The 23,943-nt window shown below is 42.6% G+C and overlaps 1 long non-coding RNA gene across 1 annotated transcript in view; it reads right to left on the bottom strand.

The window, feature by feature from the left end:
• Nucleotides 1–23,402, bottom strand: part of LOC129527089 (uncharacterized) — an 84,257-nt gene extending 60,855 nt beyond the window's left edge. Inside the window, exon 1 of the long non-coding RNA XR_008671991.2 lies at nt 23,205–23,402. This is a non-coding gene — a long non-coding RNA (uncharacterized lncRNA). The remainder of the gene's footprint in view (nt 1–23,204) is intronic.
• Nucleotides 23,403–23,943: the final 541 nt, after the last annotated feature.

The following is a 23,943-nucleotide window of genomic DNA, read 5'->3' on the forward strand; positions in this document are numbered from 1 at the left end:
AACATACTCTCCCCAAGGCACCATCAATGTGTCCTAAACACTACTTCTCCTCCAGCTGGGCTGGAGATAGCTCCATCCAGCAGACTCTGCCCTGGCAGAGGTGAGCCAGGGAACTCTCACCTAATGAAAGGACAATCCGGCAGCTCCTACAACGTCACTTGAGTCTGGATGGAGAGAAGACAGGAAACACAGGATTCCAAAATTACAGCATGAGGCTTTTATTCCAGAGTCCGTTTCAAAGGCATGGATGTCTATTTGGGTACATGTGGTGGTCATCAGAGAAGAGTCAGAAGGCTCAGACCCCTCGGGAATGGGCAAAGCAAAGAAAGACACAATAAGCCTGGCAAGACCTCGTATCTCAGCTTAGAATGTTTTTTTTCACTCAGTCTCATGAACAGATTTAGAAATACCATTTGCAGCTCTTCTCCAAGGTTTCTCAAAGGTCCTTGGAGTTATCTGGGGACAAAAATGCCAATTTTGTAAACAAAGAAACTGAAGCCAATAAGTAGCTGACTAGCTTAGGGATTTTTGGAAATTTCTTTGGGAAACTGGGAAAGAACCTATATTGGTCTCCACATCATTTTCTCTGAAGTCAGGAACTTGGATGGGCAGCTCAGGACTGCCACCTAAGCTTCAGTTTACTCACCTGTAAAATAAAGCTACTGATAATACCTACCTCATAAGGATATTGTTAGGATTAAATGAGACGACCTCGGTAAAAGGGTGTAGCAGTCAGGGGCCCATGTGGAGACAGAAAGCACACAGCAATGTGAACTGAAAAGGTTGATTACAAAGAACTATTAATGGGAAATTAGCTAAGAAAAGGGAATTTAAAAAGAGCTCTAAAGAATACCCTAGATCTGAGAGAAAGAACCTAAGAAACAAACTTGGAAGGGGAGACCCTGCCCCCTAGGCTGGGATTCAGACCTCCTTGGAGAGGGCATGACTGCAGCACATGGATGGCAGGGAAGCTGTCGGCCAGAACGGGTCAGCAGGCAGCAGAGCAGCAAAGCACAAGAGGGAAACCTCCCCTCCTGCTGAGATGCTACCCATCAGAGAACCACACACCTGCACTGGCAAGCTGGGATAATCACCAGTGGGTGTCCATGCACTGCTGGCCACTGCACGCCTCAGGAGCAGGCCGAAAGCAGAACATCAGAACCAGGGAGAAGGTCCCCCAGGGTCCCTCCAATGCTCTGCCAGCTGGCAGTGGAGAAATGTTCCAATATGACAAGCAAGGCCACGAGCAGTGGATTTGGAGCTGAGCAGTAATAAGCTGATAACTGGCAAAGAGGCCTCATTATCATACATCTCCTATAGAGTCATATTGCCAGAGGATGTGGGCAGTGGGGATGCAGCGTGAGTGCAACTGCTATCTACCTAAACTCGGAATCGGGCTTATCTTCCAAATTTGCAGATGGGCACACATGGTTTGGGAAACAGCATTGAGTGCTACTAGAAAGCTGTGACCTCCTGCTCTGCACGCCAGGATCTGTGAAGCTCTCTCTCTCTGCTAAGCTGTACACTCAGGGAAAGCCTCCACAACCATTTGAGTCACCAGTTGTTCTTTCATAGGACCCACCCAAATCCAGAGCTGTGTAAGTAACATTGAGCGTAGACATGGGAGAGCACTGGCAAAAATAAACATAAAAAAATAAAATCAGCTAGAATGACATCTACTTCTGACCCCCATCTTCCCACCCAAGAGTCTTTTGTAGCCACTGTAGATAACACAGCAAGAGGAGGAGCGGCAACTTTGCACCATCATTCCTGAACATGAGGCAATAGACACTGACTTGCCTTGCAACTAGGTGGATTTGAATCAGACCTAAAGAAAAATGTCCATAATTGCATGAGAATCATACTGGGTTTGGTAACACCTGCAAAAAGCTGCAAAGCCTTCTTTTTAAAAGAAGATGCTTTCTGATGGCTCCAGCCTCACACCCAGCTTGTGAGTAGGGGTTTGTCTGGGATAATTGCTTGAGGTACTTTCCTGCTGCCAGCTCCTATGCAGAGGTAACAATGTGTGCCATAACTCGGGATAAAACAGAAAGAGGGGCTGTGGAGGGAAGACCTTTGAGGGCCTCATTTCCCTTCCCAGCATGTGTCAAGGACAGTCCCCCGCAACAGCCCCAGGGGTCCTTAGCGGGAAGCTGTTTCAGGCCACACGGGAGACAGCAATAACCCACCATTATTGGATAAACAGTCCAGGACAAAATAACTGAGAAATGATGACATTCTGAAATAACGCAGCAGTTCTTGTGTCCAGGAATTTCTCTTTGAGGAAGAAAACAAGGGGCCTCCTACTTGGCTATGTGATTGGCAGGGGAGAAAGAGCATATTTCAGCTCAGTATGTATAGATGTGCTCCAGGCTGGGCTGGGCTGGGCTGGGCTGCAGTTTTTCCATCTACATTTTTGAGGAGCTTCCAATTTCTTCTGAATAAACATTTTCCAAATAATCCTGCCTGAAAACTGTCCCTCATCAACTTAGAACACGCTCTCCTTTCTCAAGGTGATGCCACAAGGGAGTTGTCAAGACCTACAGTACCCCACTAGCCTGGAAGAACTTGTCTGAAAACTTTGGTGGAGCTTTTCAGAATCACAAGGCTCTAGAACAAGGTGGGGTAGATCTCCCAGAGCTTGTACCTTGTACTTGAAAATGAACTTGAAAATGAACACTCCAACTGGCTTATTTTCCAAATGAGGCATCCAGGGCTCAATGTGGTAATGAACTTGTCTGAGAACACACAGTCAGCTAACAGTAAGTAGTGAATCTGACATTTCTCTCTCCCTTACCTCACCCTGGGCCTTCCTCCAACCCCATATTCCAGATACCCTAAAGCATCCAGAGATGAGCGTCCAGATAATCTTGTTTGGTTTTTTTTGCCTGTCTGTCCTGAGTTCAACCAGTCATGAAAAATGACTTTGGTTGGATAGGACACAGCAGGAGTAGTGGTCAGGGCTATGGCCTAATTTAGGGCAAGGGCTAGGGTTTGGGCTAGGATGGAGTTTAAGAGAATAATCCAAAAATAAAGTAGCATCCTCCCTAAATGTATCTCAGTTTCCATTTTCATCTGGTCTGTCCTAGGTCCTTGGATATTAATAATATGAACAAAATTAGCAAACAGAGACATAAACTGACCAGTTTTAGAAGGAAGAGTATATAGCTTGGTTACTCTACAGTATCATGGTACTAAAACCAGTATGTATCTGTTATCAATTACTGTGTAACAAACTACCCCCAACGTGCTTAAAATGCAACCATTTTATTGCATAAACGTCTTGAAGCTTAGGAATTTGGGCAATGCTCAACAGGAACAGCTCATCTGTGTTGCACATGGTGTTGGCCAAGGCAGCTCAGCAGGGGCTGGAGAATCTAAGAAGGTCTCACTCGCACGCCTGGGCCATGGTGCTGGCTGTTAGCTGGAGAGCCTCTCTCTCCACATGGCCTCCCCCTCCAGCAGAATTGCCTGGACTTCTGTACATGATGGTTGGGATCCAAGAGGGAAAGTGGAAGATGCAAGGCCTCTTTAAGGTCTGAGCACGGAAGCCCTAGAACCTCACTTCCAACACATTCTATCGGACAAAGCAAGTCCCAAGGCCAGCTGGAATCAATGTGGGGAGAGAGGCTCTACCACTTAACAGGAGAGCAGCAAAGTTATGTTGCAAGGGTCGTGAACATAGGGAGGGAAGACTTTGGAGCAGACCAATTTTTGTCATTGTCTCCATAATGCTTGTCACAGGGAAGGATAGTCTGATATAACAGAGAGAGAAGAGGGACCCAGTGTGGTGTGAGATCTGAGTCTACTCTCTGCCCTTTGCTGTCAGTGTGGCCTCAGGCAAGTCACCTCCAGAGCTCCCTATAAGATAGGAACTTTCTTCTAAAATAGGGATATAGTGGCTTAGCGGGAAAGAACAAATAAGATACATGAAATAAAAACACGTTGAAAACTGTGGGCTATAGTGCAATTCTAAAAATGTTTAATCTATATATTAACACTGTATTACCTTATTCATACCTTTCCTCTAACAAGCATTCAAGGCAAATGGTGGCTGGCTGGCAGAGGGGCATTAGACAGTCTTGAAAAGAGCTGTCCTTTCCCCCAATCTGAGGCTGCAAACCCAGCTTCGCACTTTCTAACATGGTGAATCCCTCCCCTTCCCTGACTTCCAGTGTCTTCATTGGTAAAATTACATTTCGGTGAGGATTAGGGTTTTTGTAACTTTGATTTTTATAAAGATTATCCCAAAATTCCCCACACAATCAATACTAAAATTATTTTAATCACCATTATTGTTCAAACGTTTAGATTGTGACCAAAAGAAATCTGAAACTCACAACTTGAACAGTCAAAATTCCTAGAAAAGTACCAGTTTAACCTCTGCCAGAATGGCTTTTTAGACTTAGATTTTATTTTTGAAACAAAACCAAAACTAGAACCTTTAAGTTAAGATCCTCTAAAAAAAAGAAAGGAAAAAGAAAAAAAGAAAAAGCCCTGTTACTGAAGTTGGGTTTTGTGATTGGGAGTGTGAGAAGTTCCATCTCAAGCAGTAGCCACCTCCTTTTGGCCTCGGGCTGCTGGGCCACCACTGTGGCCAGGGAGTGTCTTCTTTGGGCCCACGGTTTGGGCAGGGACACAGACACCATGCTTTATATAACTTATCCCACCCCAGGAGCTAGTCTTCCTGCCAGTCACAGGGGCCACAGAATCATATCTAGGTATTTAAGCCCAGGTCTGGCAACTCAGGAAAGATGAAATGGAGAGTTCTGCTCCCACCCACCACTCTGCAAATGCTTGACCTGGGTGTAGCTGCTCTGCTGTGCTTTGGTGGTATTCAGTCAGGCTGAAGCAGTCTTCCCCGTTCACACTGTGCTCAAATCCCGCCCCTCCTCCAGCCCCATTCTCTCTTGCTGCTGCTTGGACCTGGCCTCAGGGCTCATGATCAGCACTGGACTTGGCTGCTCACACAAATTGGTGTGGACAGCCCTGAGGACCAGGGTCTTGGGAAAGGGAAAGAGGGCGAGGAGATGGCTAATGAAAAAGGAGGGCTCCTGACATGCTTGGCTTCCTCCAGCCAAGCAGAGCCTAATCCTGAACAGAACTGAGCATCCCCAGTCTGTCTGAGCATCCCCAGTCTGCTTTGTCTGTCCCCAGACAAAGCAGTCCCCAGATGTAGTCAGGTTTTCTCCTGATCTATATTTGAGGATTCTTTAGAAAGCTCACTTTGAACTTGAGCAGTAGAAAGCCAGAAACCATCATGGTTTCTGAAAAGAGCAACAGGAGTGTGTAATTGATACTTTCATTTAAGCTATGATGATCAGTTAATGTTAGTTATCCACCCTGGCTGTAGAATCACCTGGGGAGTTTTTTAATTTCCTGCCTAGACTTAATCAGTTTAATTGGTCTGGTGTGTTAAGTACTGCAGGTGACTCTAATAGGCATCAGGATTGCGAGTTCTAAGTTAGAGGGAGTGAGCCTAGAGCCATGATTCTCAAATCTCAGCATGCCTTAGAATCACGTGCAGGGGCTGGTTGGAGCACAGATCGCTGAGCCCTACCCTCCGAATTTCTGATTCATTAGATTTGTGGTAGGGCCGAGAATCTGTGTTTCTGACAAGTTCCCAGGTGATGCTGATTGATGCTGATCAGAAACCACACCACAGCCAGAAAACAACCTGATGCTACCAGGTGGAGGCTTTGAGCTCTGGCCTGGGGTTACAGCAGTGCTAATGAGGGCAGCAGATACATCTGAGGCATTTGAGAGGCAGGACACGTGGCTCTCCAGGTATTGGTTTGCACGATTAGTCAGCAATGGCAGGTGGTGTGAGAATAGGCTTGGTGATGTGGCTTTTAGCCTCATCTGCACAGAGACAGAACACTTTGGAGATGGTGTATGTCTCTTTTGATTTCATACAGCTAGAGGTCAGATTTCTTTGCCTTGCATTCCAAACTACTATTGAGTAGAATTCTTAATATAAATCAATGCCATCCAAATGGTGAACTCGATTTATAATGCTTTGGAAACATTTGCCACTCTTTTCTAAAAACACATTGAGTTTTTCCAGATCTGGGTGAAACTTTCCTCCCACTTACAAACTTTCATCCTGTGTTGTTCAGCCAGCTTAAGTTTCTCTTGCCAGTGTCCAAACTCAAAAGGAGACTATACAGTATCATCGCTGAAAGAAACTTAAGGTCAGCATCAAGTTACTACAGAATTGTGGGGAATTCCAGTAAAATCACACAGTAGGAGAATCTGGCTCATGTCGTCACAAGTATATGGTTCTTGCTGAGATAAGCTATGACCAGGGAATTCCTATTTGGGAAAAAGAATGTTCCTTTGAAGCAATTTAGCTATTCCTTCCTCAGAGAAAGTCTAAGCTAAATAACCACCCTTGAGAAGGCAATATAAATAAGATAGTAACAGCATTAGCTTTATCCAGTACAGGGCCCTTGCAAGTCCAATCCAGTTAGCACATGTTTAAGGCAAGCAAAATTTTTCAAGAAAAAAAATGAGTCAAGATGATTTAACAAGATAGACTGTCATTCAGCCAGCCATTTGGGTCACGCAGTGACACCAGATAGGTGATAGAGGGGTGGGGAAAGACAGCTCTGGAGCCTACCTGGCAAAAAAAAATCCACACAGATAAGAGGGTGTATTAGTCCATTCTCATACTGCTATAAAGAACTGCCCGAGACCCGGCAATGTATAAGGCAAAAAGGTTTAACTGACTCACAGTTCCACATGGCTGGGGAGTCCTCAGGATACTTACAATCATGGTAGAAGGTGAAGGGGAAGCAAGACGCTTTCTTCACAAGGCAGCAGGAGCGAGTAATACAAGCAGGTGAAATGCCGGACACTTACAAAACCATGAGATCTCGTGAGAGCTCCCTCATTATCACGAGAACAGCACAGGGGAAACCGCCCCCATGATCCAGTCACTGCCCTCCCTCAACAGGTGGGAATTATAATTCGAGATGAGATTTGAGTGGGGACGCAGAGCCAAACCATATTAGAGAGAAATGGGGCACATTCCCCAGGCTGGCCTACTCGGCTTCTTTCAAACATACTGGCAATGAGCTGAGAAAGCCCTGAGCATAGGGGCTTATGGATTTGTCTCTCATTGTCAACATTCTTGCTTTGGGGAGGAATCCAAATGGCAAGCAAGCGTGGCTTCCCAAAACAGCCAGGTTTGTGACGCTCTGATTGTGGGCCCATTCATTCATTCATTCATTAGTTCATTCTACAGACATCACTTGACTGCCCATTACATGCCAGGCCCTGTCTAGGCAGGGGTGTGACAGAGACAAGTTAAATGTCAGTGGTTCTTGTCCTCAGGGAAGTCAGAGTCCAGAAACCAGAAGAGATGACTGACCATTTGGTGGGCCTGCAATAAAGGCAGATCATCTGCATTAACAGCTGAAAAAGTGCCACTAGGTTTGTCAAAATGGAAGTTTAAAAATAAATACATAAAAGGTTGGCCCCTCGGTCTGGCTGGCAGACATCAACCTATTGACAGCAGGCAAGAATGAAGAAAAGTTAGCTAATTTTGCTTTTTTATTGCCAAAATTAAATGTAAGTGGGAAAGAAAACTTGCCACAAAAGCATTATAAAAATCTTGCCTTCAAAAAATAGTCTGTAATTAATTAGGCCACGGTCCTCCCAGAGGTTGATTGTACTAAATAACAAAACATGTCTCTCATGCTCTCAATTCGAAAAAGTAGGCCTGGTGCAGTAGAAGACTGCGAGCTCAGGGAAGTGGGCAGAGAACTTCAAGTAATCAATAATTGCTAATATTTCCTGGGGGTTTACCATGTGCCTAGTAGTATTCTAAGAAGTATTCTACATAGTAACTCATTAATCTTCACAGCTGCCGTATAAAATGGTACTGCTGCTACCAGCCTCATTTTACAGAGGAAGAAACAGGCACAAAGACTAGGTAACATGCTGATGGTCACACAGCTAGTTCATGGCAGAGCTATGGATTGAGCTGAGTCTGTGCAAAGGGCCCTGGTAGCCTGGCTTTCCCTGTAGCTCCAAAGGGGGATGTCTGTGATTTTGGCAGCATAAACTAGTGATGTAGCAGGAATTTTAGACCAGAAAGCTTGAGCTTGGATCCTGATTCTACCACTCGGTGGTGTGTGATTTTTGGTAAGTTATTTCACTTCTCGAGTCACTGTGTCCTCATTTGTCAAAAAGTACTAGCAATCACTTTTAAGATTGTCGTGAGGATTAAATGAGATAAAAATGAAATCTACACGGAATTCCTTGCCTAGGAGAGAGCAGTTTTGCCTGACCATGATGTTTGTTCCATACCTGTGAGTTTCAATTACAGTTCATCCACGAAGTCACATGTTATCCAGAGATGCTTCAAAGCTGTGACGATTCACACATTAGCAGGTCTGATTCATCTGCATCCCATGGTAAAAGCCAGTTTCCTAATTTTCCAGACCTTCTGTTCAACTCAGAATTATTTACTTTAAAATACCAGAAAGTACAGTCATTAATTTAACCAAGGAGATTAGCAGCTTGTATCACTACAATTGTAGAGAAATTTGAAGAGTTCTGGATTGTATAAGATGACTGAGCCCTCTTATTAGCAACAGAAGTCTCATCCGAATCCAAACAATGACCAAATATCATGGAGGTGAAAAAGGGTTCACAAGGAACTGATATTGTATGCATACGTGCATTCACAGTAGAAAAAGGTATTCGCATTTTCACAGAGCTTTAGGACTGGGAACAGCTACATAGAAGTCCTAAGGATCCCCTAATGCAAATATCTCCCTAATGTTTGCAGTGGTTAGATGAAATGTGAGCTGAGGATCCTTCACCTTAATATTCTATGATTCCTTAATAAAGCATATTGATTTCTTATAAACATCTTCAGTGCTCATTTCTACACCCTGCTCTATGCTTGGTGCTCAGTCAGTATCAAACTGATGAATTCTGAGACTTTCCAAACAGACTACAGGTAATTAAGTTGGGTTCTATACAGTTCAAAGTATTAAAACTCTAAAATAATACTCAAAATCAATGTGTGCCTTTTACTGGAGAGAAGGTATACAATTTTCACTATCTCCCCATGGGGTTTGTAAACAGACCCCAAAAAATACATGTATTAAAAACTGGGTTTCTAGAGATAGACTGGCCGAACTGTGCTAGTGCAGGCCACCTTTTTAGAATCAGCATATAATGCTTATGTGGAAAATAAAATAAACTCTGATATATTTGCAAATAACAAACTTCACCTGCCTAGAGCAGAAAAATTTGGAATTTGCTACTGAGTTGGGAACACAAATGAGCAGCATGCACACACCAACATGAAATACAAGGTTCTGCTATATATCTCTTGGCTTTTGTATTTCTAACATGAATATTCATAGCTCATTCTTTGATTGCTCTTCCATTTATTCAGAGCCACACTATTTTATACCTAACTATAGGGATATTAAATATCAGAAAAACAATATAATAAAGAGACAACAGATTTTGTGTCAGACACACCTGGGATCGAATTTGAATTCACATGTTATTACCTAGATGCCTTGGACAAGTCATTCAGCATCCCTGAGCTTCAGCATCCTCACCTGGAAAGTACACGTATTAATGCAAACCACATAGAGTTTCTCTGAGGACAAGTGAAATAATGTACAGAACATACCTAAAACATTGCCAAGGATGTAGTAGATACTCCATAAATACTTGGTGAAATGAAGCTAGGAAAGAATGTTCTTATCTTATTGAAAACCACTGAAAGCAGATTAAGACCTACAAGGATTATTCAGCAACAACTACAATGATATTTTTGTCTTGAAGTCTGGGGGGAAGGATTTCAACAGATACCACAGTCTAGTGGGTGATACAAACATCCATTCATTCATTCAAAAGTACTCACTGAGTGTCACTATATGCCAGGGATACGATGAGGAATAGACGAACATTAATGAATATATACATAAATGTAAGAATGAAACTGACAAGGGCTCAAAAGAAAGATTCTTGACACAAGAGTCTGTAATATGGAGGAGTCACAGGGGCATGGAGATAGGGACACTTGGCCTGAGATCTGAATGACAAGTGAGTGGATTCCAGTAAGAAAAGTGGGGAGGAAGAGAATTCCAGGCTGGTGATTTCAGTCACGATGGAAAGGAGATAGGGCAATGGCTAGAGATGAGCAGTCAAGTTAGAGTATTAGCATTATTGTTACTGGAAGTTTTGAATGAAATACCAAAGCAACAGATAGAACATGCCAAACATAAGGCAAATGATCAAAGGAGGTATTCTTAAACCAGTTGCATAATGTTTTTATAATTCTTCACCCGTCATGAGACACTAAACAGGTCAGGGGTTATTGGAGATGAGGTGTTTTGGAGACAGCTGTTGGTAAGCTATGCGCCCTACCCCACTCCAAGAGACACAGCATGGGAGGTTTCCTTTCTGTAGGTTTGTTCATCACCTCAAACCTACAGAAAGGAGTTTCCCAAAGCAACTTGGAAAGCTTCATCTGAGACCCCCTAATGTTCAGGGAATAGTGAGGACTGGTGTTTAACCCAGCTGGGTGGCTGACCAGATGCTCTGATGGGACAGCAAATGTATTGTTGCTGCTGCAGTGAGATCAGCCTCTGCTCAAGAGAAGATCCAGAGAGGCAGAGTCCACACCAGTCTAAGGCTCCAATATTGAGCCACCTCCCACAGAAGGAAGCTGAAGACACCAACTGAGCCCCCTCTGATTACAAAAGCCTTACTAGCCACTCTAGCCTCTAGTGACCATCCATTCTGCACTTCCCTCCAGGACCAGAAAAGTACAAAAAATGGTAGCATTTCATCAATACCATCTAAAGCCACTTTGAACATTCGTGAGGTTAAAATCGCGGCAAAACAGTTACCCATGAGCAAAAAGATAGGACTATGATGGTATGGATAGAGACATTAGAGATATTTAAAGTTCTAGTTTTTGCCGTTTTTTTTTCTCTTTGGTAATGTTGTGGTGACTGTTTTTGTTTGTTTGTTTGTTTGTTTGTTTGTTTGTTTGTTTGTTTGAACAGCTACCAGAAAAAGGAGTTTTATTAACGCAGTTTATTTGTACATAGGATAAAGTCAAAGGGAATTATAATGGTAGGAGACAGAGAATACTCCACAGCAGGGAAAACCCAAAAATTACCCTTGCTTTTGTGACTGGAAGTTGCTTACCACCTGTGTCATTGGGAAAGTATGTCTGCATCTCAAGAATAGCTCATATGTGATCTCCTCACCATTATTATGATAATGTAGCATTAATTCAGCATTTACCATGTGCCAATCATTGTATGAGGCCTGGTATATGGTTTCTTAAAAATTGTTGTTAGGGCAAAGACAACTCTTCTCCCTCCTGCCTTTCTTCTCAGCACCATTTTTGTTTGATGCCACACTTGTGACATTTGGAACTCACAGAGGTCCTGCCTTCAAAGAAAAAGCTCTCCTGGCTCCTCTTCAGAGAAGGCCATTCTCACACAGGGCTCACCTGTGAGGCTGTGGGACCAAGAGCTCCCTGAGTCCACAAACCAGACCTGCCTTTGCGGCCACTCCTGTTGGGGTTGTGGGTTAATTGCTGCACTGTGTTTTGGTGCCGATTTTAAGGCATATTTTTATATACACATTTTCTCAAAAGTGCAAATTTGGTGTCAGGTTTTATATATAGGTCACCATAATTTGTATTATGTCCCCTCATTCAAGGAAGCTGTCTGTTAAACTTGTTAATAAAAACAGAAAGAAATGGTTTTTTTTTAAGTTTTGTGGTTGTTGTCATCGTGAAGCAGTACCAGTATTCAAAGGCCAGATTTGTCTGGTTTTACACTTCATGCTCTTAAACACCAAGACCATTCAAGTTCCAGAGTCATATTCGTGAACAGTTTACACATTGGTTAAAATTTATGAGCAAGTTTCTCCCCAACTGCCCTTCATTCTCACACACACACACACACACACACACACACACACACACACACCACTACACACCACTGACCCTCACTCTTTCTCCCTGCCCAGGGAGACAATTCAATGCCATCATCACATTGCTCAGGGAGCCCAGGCTGAATCTAACGGTGGGAAGCTTCCTACTGCCCTCTGACGTCTCCTGTCTCTTTCACAGACTCTTCTCCCTTTGTCCAGCCCATGAGTGCGTTTGGTTCTTGGAATTCCATCTCTGGCCCAGTCTTCTTCCTACCCTACATGCTTTCCTCCCCACCCTTAGCTTCCACCCACACGCAACCCTTTGCTCACACCACCCCCATCCGTGACTCCAGGCAAGATCTTGCTCCTGACCTCAGGCTCTGTAACTACAGCTGCTTCCTCCCCTGTGGCCACCTCAGCCTATCCACTGGATTGTGAAGTCCTCAAAGATGAGAACCACGCCTCTCTCAGCTTCACGCATCCTGCATTTCACATATTTTTAAATATAATATATAAATATGTAAGTGAATGAATAAGTGGGTTCAATTACTATCTGTTTCATGAGTAACAAGTTAAGGTAAAAAGAGAAAGAAAAACTTTAAAAGGAGAAGCCATACGTAGCTTTGTCTTCTCACCTAAGATAGGATGTGCTAGAGTGGATTCCACGAGATAGAACAGGTGTGCTAGACAGTGGCATGGGCAAGTATGCTTGCCAAATACTAGATTTTAAAAATAATTAAGCGGGACATTTTGATCCTCTAATATACATTACTACAGTTCAAATATTCAAAATATATACATAAAATCAGGTATCACTTAACAACAGGGATACCTTCTGAGAAATGTGTCATTAGGTGATTTTGTCCTATGTGAACATCAGAGTGCACTTACACAAACCTAGATGATAGAGCCTACTACACAACTAGGCTAGATGGTGTAGCCTATCGCTCCTAGATTACAAACCTGCTCTGCATGTTACTGTACTGAATACTGTAGGCAACTGTAGCACAATGGTAAGCATTTGTGTATCTAAACATATTTAAAAGTAGAGAGAGTACAGTAAAAATAAGATATCATAATCTTATGGGACCACAGTTGCATATACAGCCCATCATTGATGAAAATGTAGTTATGTGCCACTTGACTATATTTTACATTTTTCAGCACTTGTTAAATGTATTTGATTACATTTCTGTTTGGGTTTGTTTGTTTATTTAGTACACATTCATTGTTCTGCCGACTGAGATTCTATAGCTAACCGATTGGGAGAACTAGGTCCTGGAATATAGGATCCTTGATTAGTCACTGCTCGTAAGAAAATAATTTTTAAAACAACAACAACAAAAACCTTTCAAAATTGACACAATGGTTGTATTCAGAGCTTTTAACCTTTTCTAAGAACAAATCAGTGGATCTATGCAGACACAAAAGAGACTGAGGCTTGGCCTCCCGCGAACCACACCCCAGAGGGCGGGGGATCTGGACGTGGCCACACTTCAGGTCGCTCGGGTTTTCACTGGCAACTCACTTGCTATGATGAATACCGCTTTCTTCCTTCAGCCGCAAGTCAGTGACGTTTTGGTCATGAAACCCACATGCACTGGCTCTAAACTGCAGCACCTCTCTGGGGTCTGGGGGTGGAGGGTGACTTCTCATGCTACAGCAGCTGCAGGAAGCACTGGGTGACATCACCTCCCCCTAAGCCAAGAAGGTCAGGCCCAGAGCAGCCATCTTTGGACAGAAAACACACAAATAATCCACCTCTTTCCACCCTGGAGAATGAGCTCACAACTGCGGGGGGCCCAGCTCTGTATGCACGCCAGGTGATGTCAGGGTGAGTGTCCTGGCATCCTGACACTCTGCAGGTGCTTCATTCATGGACACCCCACAGTCCACACCAGATGGCAGCGTAGGAGAGGGACATCAGCTCTAGACCTTCCCTCACGTCTAGTTATAAGCCTTTGGGGGACTGACTCGCCCATTTTCTTGGACTGTGTTATATGAATGTTGGGCCAATCATAATGGGATAGATACTGTGGTAGGGTGGGGATGGAGAAGGGCTTCTCTAGAGGTTTCTGTACAAATAAAATTCCTGGCAATAAGCTCTCACTTCTATCATCAACTGCTATTCTCTGGGTCATGGAAAATCCTGCATTGTTGGTCACACAGGGGGATGGAGTGGAAAAGTTGAAAGAGAACTGATTAGCTCTCGGCAAGGTGAACAGAGCTATAATAGAATGGAAGAGAAGCCCACACAACAAGTTGGACAACCTGACACCTAACCTGGGCTTCCCGATTCTGGACTTTGCTTTGTCCAAAGCCAAGTGGCAAAAAGAGTTCAAAATTACCCTGTATTTTGATTCCATGAAAAATGAGATTTTTTGTTGTTGTTCAATTGCTGATACACTTGGCCTGACTATACCCTGCTTTCTCATCGCAAATAGAAAATGGGCATGAATATAAATAGTGTGTTTCTTTGAATCCCTCAAAAGAGAAGTTTCTAGTTTGACACCCACATTTAAATTGCCTATAATTTCCTCATTGGAATCTTTGAAGCCCAAGGCCTTTCTGTGTCAGGAGGTGACTGTTGATCTGCCTGACAGATGACGTGTCGGGGACACTCACATGGTTACCTTAGAAAGATGTACCCTTAAAAGGAAGAAGTCCCATCAAGCATTGACTCCAGCATTTAATCTCATGCCGGAAGCTGACTGAGGTGGCTATTTAAGGAAGGAAAGGAGACAAGGAAGACAGGAGGGAGAGAAAGCAGGAGAAATGGAAAGAGGAAATGGAGAGATGGTATGGGGAAAGGGAAAAGAAAGGAAGGGAAGCATGGAGGGAGGAAGAGATGGAAGGAAGGAGGAAAAGGGGGAAGAAAACTTGAGCTAATGAGGAGCCCATCGGATTCTGTAAATAAACCACAGAAACAATGAAGCCTGGTTCTTCTGAAAAGGGTTCCCACTTTCCCCGACTTCATCCTGGTTCAACCAGCCTCAAGACTGAGGTGACTCAGGCAGCTGTCAGCGGCTTCAGCCTGCAGTCCCAGTGGGCTGTGAGTCACGGGCTGCGCTGCAAGCAGGCTGCTCTGAGAGAGCCCTGGAGAGCTGGCCGTGGGTGTTCAGACCATTCCTGCTGCTGGTCAGGAACGTCCCTTCAGGAAGTTGGTTCACTCCAAGGTCGTTCTCTTTAGGATTTAATGAACAAGCCACAAAAATGAAGGGGACCCAAGGTTTTGAATCCTGAAGCCCCAAACGATATGCCAGCCAGTTTATTTTTCCTCTTGAAGCTTAGCACGTCCTTCAGGAAACTGCAGAGAAGAGTGACCTCGTCGTGAAGGTTCCTGCCTGTAAAAGACACAGTCCTTTCATGGCACACAGATGCCTCTGGCAGGGCAGAGGAAAATGCTTCAACTTCAACAAAAGAGGCATCTCTACCTGCTGTCAACAGCTGGCTCCTGGCAGAACTGGGAAGGTCCAGGGACAAGAATCTGAATCCCTCATCCTCAGCCTACTGGGGCCAACGGCACCTTTGCCTCTCAGCACCCATCAATCACAGCCCTCCACCAGCTCATCCTCGATGAGTTGTCCCTAAGCAGTTCAGCCCCATAGCCTTCTCTTGGGATGATTCCAGGCTTTCCCTACACTTCTGTCATTACCAAGCTGAACAAAACAGCTCCTCTCCTGGAATTCATCCAGCTGCCGACTTGCGAGGGTACATGAGCAGCTATTGTTACAGTGGAGAGAAGAGGGTGTGGGCTTTAGAGTCAGACAGCCAGGACTCAAATTCAAGTTCTGCAATTACTTGCTGGTGACCTTGGGAAAGTAATTTAACTTCTCTGAGACTCAACTTTCCTATGCTAGAAGTCATGATAATAACAGTAGGGTCGTTATGAGGATTGCATGTGTCATCTCTCTGAGAGCAGAGAAACTGTCTATTTATTAGTGTTTAACCCACATAAAGCATTGGGTAAATATTTACTGAATACATGCAAAATGCTTCACACAGTATTTAGCACATAGACGACTGCAATGAATGGATAGTATTATCTTCCTTCTCTTTATTTTCTGCCTCTCTCAATGCTTCCCATGGAGGAGCTTATTTTGACCCTTGTGTCAGTCAGGGTCCCAGCAGGAAACAGATGTTGTGTTCCAAATGGGGAGATCTTCATGAAGGAGCCATCTGCAGGGGTGGCTGAGGGAACCAACAGGGAGAGTTAAGCATCCCACAAGTAGCCACAGCAGAAAGGTGCCAACTCTCCTCTCCCTGGAGGGTCAAGCAGGGAGCTGCTACCAGAGCCCTAAGTGAGAGAGCTATAGCTGAGAGGCCAGCTGCAGAGGATCCAAACCCTTCAGGGAACAGCAGAGAAGGGAGGGAAAAGGGGAAATTAACACCCAAGCCTTCCTCTCCTCCCACTCTATGATCTCTTGCTGCTGCCTCCCAATGGCCAAGCCCAATATCCACTGATGAGACCCTTGTAAATCAGCTTCCACAGAGCAGCCCAGAGAAGGGTAGGCTGGATCTAGAAGTGCAAATGGAGAAAATCTAGCACAGCCATTAAATCTCCAAGGATTTATGTGAATAGTCATCTTTCCTCATCTACATAAGTTCTTCTGCAGATTTACACTACAAAAGACAATATCTTCTCAAAAAAAAGCTGAGATCAACAGGAGACTTTAGATTCAAAGATGATATGAACCAGAATTTCACCTTGTATGTCTTCCTGTTGGGGGAATCTAAACAACTGGAGCACAGCTGTTCCATGGAGCTGGTTCCACAGCTGTATCACACCTTTGCTGCCCTTTCTCATACTACAAATTTTTACATGTAAAATCTAGAAATGGATATACTTCCATGCCTTGAAAACAATAGAAAGTGAATCCAGGCATGAATAGCCTACAGGTAATTTTCTATGCTTGCAATATGTGGGTATTTTTAAATACATAATAATTAAAATCTACTGACACTTTCCTATCATCTTTGTATTGCATATTGTGTTTGTAAGAAGAAATTCTAGGCTTGAAGAGCTAAATAAGTCCACTGCTAAAGTGCTGGCATATCTGTGGCAGGGGATAAGCCAGATAGCAATTGGAAGCCAGTTCTGCAGAGGCCCCCTGGTCTTTGAAGGTTGGCATTCACTTTCCCAACACTGCACAGGTTGGATGGACATCCTGCTAACTGGCATTCAGCCCTACTACCCAACAGCTGCCAAGAGGCCCAACGCCTTCACTGGATGTGGAACTCAGTGCTGGTATCTGAACACTAGCCCTCTAGAGGGTCAGCTTCATCTGTTAAGTATATGCAAAAATGTATAAAGCAAGACGATAACCATGTTAAAATTAAAGCATACTCACAGTGAGGCATGGTTAGTTCTTCATGTACTCTGCTTCAATCTAGTTACCTGGCCCTGAGAAAATGGCTGTATTTAGAAATGGATGGAAGAAATGAAGGTGTTGATGAGGATAGCCAAGAATTTTGGAGCATTTCTTTTGTTCTAGACACTACACTAACTGACTCACATAGGTTAACTCAACCCCATGGCCCCCCTACCCCGCCTCGCAAATAAGCATATGTTGTAGATTTTCCTTTAGAGATGAGGAACACAAAGCCAAGTGATATTAAGTTACTTGCCTAAGATAACAAAGCTGATGAGTGGAAGAGCTGGGATTGAAAATCAAGCAGTCTAACTCCAGATTGTACTTTTAACCACCAGACGATTCTGCCTCTGATTATGTTCCTTAAATATTCAGAGAGAGAGAGAAAAAAATTGGAAGAACATGTATTTTTCAACTTAAAAGCAGCTTGCTTCAGAGAGTGAGATAATAAGTGAATGTTTCTCTCTACTTTCTACTTTTTTGCTCTTTATTTTATTTAGGAGTCAATATATTAATTTCATAATGGAAAACATAAACTTCATGTCAAAAACCTATTTGAGGAATCTGGTTCTGTTATGAAAGTATGAGTCCCCTATAGCCTAGACCTCTTGCAGATGACAACTGCAAACCCTACACAGAATAGAAGCCAAGAATAGGCCAACACATATATAGTCAACTGATTTTCATTTAAGGTGCCAAGGCAATTTAATGAGGAAATAATAGCCTTTCCAACACATGCTACCAAATCAATTACCTATCCATAAAGGAATAAATGAATATCGACCCCTAACTCTCTTCATATACAAAAAGGAATTTGAAATGGACCACAGACTTCCATGCAAAATATAAAATTACAAAACTTCTAAAAAAGATAAAGGAGAAAAGTTTTGTAAACTTGGAGTGGGCAAACTTTTCTTAGGAAGAAAATAAAAATAATGGAGCATTTATTAGAAATGTTGTTTGCTCAATGCTACTTCATCACAATTAAACACTTTTATTCTGTGAAAAATACCATTAAGAAAACAGACAGGCAAGCCACTGCCTAGGAGAAAATATCCAAAGGACTTGTAGCCAAAATGTATACAGAACCCTTACAACTCAATAATTACTTACAATTATTGAACTAGACAAACAACCTATTTTCTTTAATGGGTGATGAAAGTTGAACAGACACTTCAAAAGAGTTATCTATCAAGGGCTAAAATCATATATAAAGATGTTTAACATCATTGGTCATCAGGGAAATGTAAGTGAAAACCACAGTGAAATATAACTCCACATCCATCAGAAAGATTTAAATTAAAAAGACCAACCATACTAAGCGTTGGCAATGATGCAGAGCAAGCAGAACTTGCATACACTACTGGTGGAAATAGCAAATGATACAAATTTTTTGGAAAAGAGTTTTGTAGATTCTAAAGCTAAACATAAACCTACCATACAATGTTTGGAATGACCCAGCAATTCTACATCAAGTAAATACAAACACATGTTCACATAAAGACTCATACATGAATATTCACAGCCACTTTATCTGTAACAGACAAAAACTGGAAACAACCTAAATGTCCATCAATAGGTGATTAGATAAACAAATTGTGATATATCTATACAATAGTACTCAGAAACAAAACAGAGCAGACTGTTGATACAACAATATGGATGAATCTCAAAATCATTATTTTGTGTAAACAAAGACAAAACCCCCTCAAAATAGAATACATATTGTATTATTCCATTTATGTATTTATATAAAAATCTAAAAAATGCAAACTAGTATGTAGTGGCAAAGAGTAGATCGTTTGTTGCCTGGAAATGAAGGTGGAGGGAAAGATGGATTGCAAAGAAGCATGAGGGATCTTTTCAGAAAAATGGAAATGTTTGTTATATTGGTTATAGTGATGGTTTCATGAGCATATACATTCATCATAGCTCATCAAATTGAATTAAATATATGCAGTTTGTTGTATATCTTCAAAGTTGCTTTCAAAAAAACCTTTTCTGCTGAGATCCTTGTCTTAGCAACTAGACAGCAGCTGTAGCCTCCGCACCCAGCACCCTAGTTTGCTCTTCCCCAAAAAGCAACCATTGGGTTTATCATGGCAGTTCTGACTCACCATTCTGGGAAGCCGCCTTCTCCTTCTCTGTCTTGCAACCCTTCACCTTTCATCTGTATAGCCCTTTGATTTTTTTTTCAAAGCTTTTACTGCACTGTAGTCACATGCATGCATTTAACTTATAAGAATGCAAGTATACACACACAAGGTAATAAAGAAAAGCAATTACAGCCTGTACAAGAAAGAGAAACAATGGGGTGGTTCCATCTACCATTTCATTAAAAGAGTTTGAGAAGGGTGATGTGACCGCTTTTCCTCTGGCTGGTTCCATTGCTCCTATGTCTCCTATGTCATTTTAGGAGAATCTCATCATGTGAAGTAAAATTCTACTGGTGTTTGCTTGTTCGTTTGGAGAGAGGGTGTCACTCTGTTACCCAGGCTGGAGAGTAGTGGCACAATCATATCTCGCTGTAACCTCGCACTCCTGGCTCAAGCAATCCTCCCACCTGAGCCTCCCTGGTAGCTAGGACTATAGACGCACACCATCAAACCTGGCTTCTACTGTTTAAAAGACACCTTTTTTGGTACAACAGAGCCTCTAAATGCAAATCAAGTGGTTCATCTGTTGTGGTTGTTGTTCACTTTTTAGATTTTTTTTCTTACGTTTGCTGATAATTGCATTTCATAATCACATCAACTTTAAGTTGTGTTGAATTTGTGTTGCTCTCAGTTATATTAAATCCTACTTTTTGATAAGCCATTTTATTTATTAAGTTTGTTGCATGAATGAACAATGAACACAGGAGCAAGAAAAGAAAGCAACATGGGTGAAACTTAGGTTCAGTTTTATTTCCAGTTTAACCATGCTTCCTTAAATGGAAATGCTAATATATCCCTTTTTAAAATTTTAGGTTCAGGGGCACAGGTGCAGGTTTGCTATATAGGTAATTGTGTTTCAAAAAGGTTTTAGTGTACACATTATTTCATTACGTAGGTAATAAGCATAGTACCCAGTAGCTTTCCAGTGCTTCATTTTATACTCAACTGAAGAAACAATGATCTGTCCAGAAATGGAAAAATGTTGATTGTATTGGACTTATCAAGAAAAAGAATGTTCATCTCCGACATGGACTCTTAACAATTCATGAGGATAATTTTACTATACTTGATTATCATTATAGGTGATGATTTTAGAACCCCCATGTAAGACCAAATTTACTACATCTTTTGGGGTTTTCAGAATAGCCCCATAAGGTGGCCAGAGAAAATATTATCCACACTTGACAGAGGAGGAAACAGGGCCTCAGGGAGGTTGTGACTTGCTAGTTACACAGCTAATAAGAGACGTCCCCCTTTCAAGAACCCAGGTCTTCAGACCGCAAGTCTAGTATTCCTTGAACCATATCACCACCTCCACATGTTGCCATTTTGCTTATCAGACAAAGGCATTCTTATGGCCTGGATTTGCCCTGAGTCCCATGGAGAATTCTCACAGTGAAGATAACTTATTTTCACAATGGAAGCCGAAACTGCTGCTAACAACTCTTGGCTCTTTCTTCTCTTAACTAAAAAAGGAAAATGTGTTAAACCAAATGTGGCAGTTTTGTCACTCTTACCCCCTAATCATAATCAAAATTTACTTTAATTGACAACCAAGCTGTTAGTTATCCAAGCTTCCAGAAGAACGGACACAGATAAGGCCAAATTATGATATATTCCACAAACTCAGAGGAACCAACATCCTGGAGGCAGTCCCCATTCAGCCCAGAGGCAAGGGAAAGGGTCGAGTACATATCTAAACCACCGTGAGCTAGGCACTCCCCACCCATCTGCATACACTTTGTCATCTTTGCAACTACAGCCTTTAACAAGGGCTGGGAGATTTCAACTAAAACAGACAGAATGAACTTTCTTTTAGGGATCTTAGAACATTTTGCATGGATAGGTGGAGAATTTGAATAAAATGACCTATAAGGATAACTGTCTTTCTAAAGGTCTAAAAACAAACTGTCCCCAGTTCATTAACCAACATGTTTGTTGCCACTAGAAATCAATTTTCAAAGAGCGGTAAAAATGACAGGGACTGTAGCCACTGCCCAAAACCCGACTGACAGGGTCTCAGCACTAAATCAAGTAAAATTTAATAAGTGTCACTGTCCCAGGTGTGACAGCTAGGATAGAAATCATTCCATGTCTGGCCCAGACAGGAGGCTAAGGGACTAGTTACCCTGGGCAGTTAAGAGGCATACACTTGAGGGAAGAGGAAGTTATGCTTTCTATAGGGACATGTTTCCTATCCTTAATGAGTTTCCCTCCTATAAGAAGACACACAAGTTTAGGATGACAAAATTTACCCATACAACTTTACAAATTTGGTAGCAATCTCCATTACCCTGGCTGAGGCTGAAGGGTTAACCTAAGCTGCCATGTTTGGGGAACCAACATTTGTGCTCACTCTTTCTCTCACTAAACTCAGTTGCAGCACAGAGGAAGGCTCCAAGAATCAGGAAAGATCAGGGATCCTGAGCTCTCATAGGGCAGTCATAAATGTAATGATTGACTGTTAAGAGGGATGCACAGCACAGATGCTAATGTCCTTTGTTTGGTTGTATATGCATTTCAGAGTGAGAAGCGAAGCCCAATCACATTATAATCTGGGCAGTTTAGGTTCTTGTTTACCAGCCCTCATCCAATAGGCACCAGCGGGAGGCTTGGTATGTGGATTTTGTTTAGTTGCATTGTTGTCTTTTTATATCAAAGGAATCCTTCTGCCTATTACCCCAATTTCCTCCCTTCTGGTCCAGTAGCAAACCAGGACCATAACAGACAGGTTCCTAATGCTCTGCAGATGAAGGAATGTCAGGAAAATAAACAAATTTGCTCTCTTCTGTTGCATTCCTTTCCTTAAGGGAAGAAACTAAAAGAAGATGACTTAGAACTAAACACAGAAGTTTTCCAACAACACTTATCTTGCCAGCTCCTGCCGAGATCACTAGCTTTAAAAGTGCTCTTCGGGCCTGAGTTCAGGATGGCTCTTAAGCAACTCTGTCTCTGTGCAGAGCTGCCATTGCATTTCTTCAGCTGTTTTCCAGTTGCCTGAAAGAAGCACCCACTTGCCTGGGCCAGGAACGAGGAGCACAGAGAAACACAGAGTAGAACTGTTTCTTCCTCCAGAGTGTTTTTTTGAAAAAAAAAAAAAAAAAAAAAAAGCCTTCCCCAGAGCATAGTCTACTTCTCTACTTGATGTCTCACAGAGCATTGGATGCAGAAGTTTGGGGATGGTTCTCTGAATAGGGGTGATTTGCACCAGGTTTGAACCACTGGAAGCCATACCCTTAGAAAGGGTAGATCCAAGAAGGTTTAACACCAAGAACTGCAGACACTGGCAGAAGTCATTCAGGGAAGAGTCATGTAGACAAACATGTTGTTTTCTCCAAAGTGTAAAGCGCTCAGTATATAGATGGAGAAGGTGAGGCACAAGTACAACCCAGTGATTATCCAAGGTGTTCCTGATGGTGTCAGTCCTAGAGCCAAGACAAGACTATGTGCCTTCTATGCTACCAGAACACATTAACTCTTGGGCATCATGTCCTGGAAACAAATTGAGTGGGGAAAATATTCTATTCTGGAATACCAGGGTATCTTGGTATTCCAGAGGAAAACTATTCGTGGTCCACTTTCATAATCTGTTTTTAGGGATTTGTCATTTACTAAGGCAGAAATTTTAATCCTTCTCCCTGCTCAGGGAGGGATATCAGAATGAGGCTTTAGATAGAGGGTGAGTCAATCCCACCAATAGCAACCTTATCCCAATACAGCTTTATCAGTCTCCATTTGTCCTCACCTGGAAAATCAACTGGTGAATGTGGCAGTCAGGGCCTCCTGGGTATAGAAGAGCCACTGGGTCAAATACTTCCATCATGCTTCATTATACCCTAGCTAGGAGCTGACTTCTTCCACCTGTCTGAGTCTGAACTAGATGGACTTGCCACTGAGAGAGGATGAGAGCCAGGTAGGGGTCTCTCTGCAGCACCTCCTACCAGCCAACCAGCAGCAGCATTCCTACCCAGGTGTCCACCTGTCACCACTGGGCAGGGGTGATGAGCACACAGTTGCCTTTTCCATGGCAGCATTGTTCTTTGTCTAACTTTCATCTCTCTGCTATCTCACAATGCTCTTCTAAAATAAGGTATATTTGGCAGCATTATCAAATAAAGGCTGGCAACAAAACTCAAGCATTGTGAATGTGTGTTTCTTCAATTTAATTTAGATCTCTAATGTCTTGAGATTTAAAAAAAGATACTTTAATTTTTTTGTGATTCAAGTTGCACTTGGATTGTGAAGACATTCTTTATAAGTTCGTGCCTGAAGTAAGTTATTTCTGAGTCCCTAAATAGATGCACAAGAGCCCCCAAATACCTGGGAAATGTGGTCTCCCTTGAAAAACTCACTGTAGCATGGCCTGAGTGCTTAGAATTTGTCTCATAAGAAAATTCCCTCATTTGATGAAACTATTTAAATGTGACTGTGGTCTCAATGGTTGGGGGGAAAGGCCACTTACAAATTCTCTTTATGAGAGACAT

This window comes from Gorilla gorilla, chromosome 16 (genome assembly GCF_029281585.2).
Source record: "Gorilla gorilla gorilla isolate KB3781 chromosome 16, NHGRI_mGorGor1-v2.1_pri, whole genome shotgun sequence".
In the NCBI taxonomy this organism is placed as follows: domain Eukaryota; kingdom Metazoa; phylum Chordata; class Mammalia; order Primates; family Hominidae; genus Gorilla; species Gorilla gorilla.